This window comes from Arachis hypogaea, chromosome 15 (assembly GCF_003086295.3).
Source record: "Arachis hypogaea cultivar Tifrunner chromosome 15, arahy.Tifrunner.gnm2.J5K5, whole genome shotgun sequence".
In the NCBI taxonomy this organism is placed as follows: Eukaryota; Viridiplantae; Streptophyta; class Magnoliopsida; order Fabales; family Fabaceae; genus Arachis; species Arachis hypogaea.
Genome location: NC_092050.1, coordinates 107,530,718 through 107,533,317, shown reverse-complemented (window position 1 = coordinate 107,533,317; position 2,600 = coordinate 107,530,718). Strand labels below are relative to the sequence as shown.

At 40.4% G+C, this 2,600-nt stretch overlaps 1 non-coding gene across 1 annotated transcript; it reads left to right on the top strand.

Moving 5' to 3' along the window:
* Nucleotides 1–620: 620 nt before the first annotated feature.
* LOC112753657 (small nucleolar RNA R71) lies at nucleotides 621–724 on the top strand. The gene has a single exon (XR_003178031.1). It is a non-coding gene; the product is annotated as a small nucleolar RNA R71 (small nucleolar RNA).
* Nucleotides 725–2,600: the final 1,876 nt, after the last annotated feature.

The window sequence follows — 2,600 nt, the reverse complement described above, 5'->3', positions numbered from 1 at the left end:
CTTGAAATTGTTGGTTCGGATTGGGTTGGGTAGGTTGATTACTTTGGTCATGGTATGATGATTGGGGGTAAGTGTTTTGTGTGGCTTGGTATGATCTTTGGTTGGAGTTTTGGTATGTGGAATTGTTATGTTGGTTGTGGTTGTAAGGTTTGTGGTTTTGTGGTTGGGTTTGTTGGTTTCCCCACCCAAAGTTTGGGTGGTTTCTCCAGCCTGGGTTGTAAGTATTGGAATGTGGATCATATGATTGCCTTTGTTGGTTTCCCACATAATTGGCCTCTTCCCAATCACTTCCTTCAATGCCTACTTCCTCTTGATCTTGTGTGTGGATTGCAGCCACTTGCTTTGTTTCTAATTGCCTGGTAAGTTCTGCTAGTTGCTTGGCAAACACCTTGTTTTGGGCTAGAATTGTATCAACCTGGTTCAGTTCCATGACTCCCTTAGTGTTGTGCCTTTCTGATGCATAGTAGTACTCATTCTCAGCCACTGTCTCAATCACTTCAATGGCTTCTTCCACAGTCTTTTTCCTGTTCAATGAACCTCCTGATGAATGGTCTACAGCCTTCCTTGATTCATAAGAGAGCCCATCATAGAAGATGTGCAGTTGCACCCAATCATGGAACATGTTTGGTGGGCATTTCCTTGTCAAGTCCTTGAATCTCTCCCATGCCTCGTAGAGAGTTTCACCATCTTGTTGTCTAAAAGTCTGGACCTCAGATCGAAGCCTATTGACCTTTTGTGGAGGGTAGAAACGTGCCAGAAACTTGCTTTCCACCTCATCCCATGTTGTTAGACTCCCCCTTGGGAATGATTCCAGCCACTTAGCTGCTTTGTCCCTAAGTGAAAATGGGAACAAGAGCAGTTTATAGGCATCTTCCTGGACTCCATTGGACTTCACAGTGTCACAAATTCTCAAGAATTTTGTGAGATGTTGGTTTGGGTCTTCATTAGCACTTCCTCCAAAGGAACAATGATTTTCCACCAATGATATTAGCTGTGGCTTGAGCTCAAAATTGTTGGCCTGAATGGGTGGTTTCTGGATGCTACTACCACAATTCCCTGAGGTTGGGTTTATGTATGAACTCAAAACCCTCCTCTCAGGGATGGCATTGTTTCCATCAGCTTTCTCATGGTTGTGAACTTCTCTATCCATGTTGAGATCTAAAGCTTCCTCAAAATTGTCCTCAGATTCTCCTTCAGATTCCTCTTCTCCCACTACTCTCTTCCCTCTTGCTTCCCTTCTAAGTCTATGAAGGGTCCTCTCTGGTTCGGTATACGGAGGAGTTGATGTCTCTCCTCTCCTACCTGTCATACAAGAACACAGCTCAAACACAAACAAGTGAAATACTCTTGGTTAATGAAAGAGTATGGTTAGATCAATTGAGGAATTAAATCAAACAGTTAGTGAGTCAGTGAGTTAGTTGCATGAATCTAAAGGCGTAAAGAAAGAAAGCATGTAACCAAGTGCAGAAATTAAAATTCAACAAGTATCTAGAACAGAATTAACAAAGCAAGAGAAAATTGCTCAATCTAGTTAGCTTCCAATTTGAGAATTGTCAATCGAAAACCAATCCCCGGCAACGGCGCCATAAACTTGATGCGCATAAACGTGTTATGCTACGATTTAGGAAATTGCACGATCGGCAAAATTCCTTCCGGCAAGTGCACCGGTTATCATCGTCAAGTAAAAACTCACAATAGAGTGAGGTCGAATCCCACAAGGATTGGTTGAGTGAGCAATTCGGATTAGAAGTGTGTTCTAGTTGAGCGGAATCAATATTTGAGATGAGAATTGCGGAATGTAAAATTGGCGGGAAAAGTAAATGACAAGAAAATTAAATGGCTGAATCTTAAATTGCATGAATTCAAGAGCAGAATGTAAATTGCTGAAATTAAAAGGGAATGGGGATGATTGCAAGAATTGAATTGCAGAATGTAAAGAGAAAGTGGAAATCAGAAATGGGGAATTCATTGGGTTTAGGAGATATTGAAATCTCCGAATCAAAACATGTAAATCTCTTCCTCAACCAATGCATTCATTGAATTTTGCTTGGCAATCTTATATGATTGGATCCCAATTCCTTGGCTCACCAATGCTCTCTAAAAACAAACAAATTCCCAATCCCTTGGTTTAAATGTTCATAAGAAGAGATGATGCTTGGTCACTGATTATACCACACAATTTCATGAACCACAATTTGGTAGGATTACATGTCACAATATCCATCCAAACCCCAATCCAATCCACTGTGAGAAAGCTTCTCTAGCATGAATCCTCCATTCCTTTCCCAAGGCTCCGAAGGATTCCAAGTATGAGTAGCTTCTTTCCCAAGACAACTACTCAATGGAATTAGATCGAGAAGCTTTCTAACAAAATTCAAGAGAAAAGATTGAAGAAGAAGATAAACTATTATTGATTCATTGAATTACAATAGAGCTCCCTAACCCAATGAAAGGGGGTTTAGTGAATCATAGCTCTGAATTCAATTACAAAGAAAAGGAAAACTGGCTAAAAGTGAAAGTAAAAGTCCTTTCTAACTTCAATTCTATCCTATTTATACACTTTCTATATTGAGCTTCAGTTGTGCTTCTTGGGCTTTGAG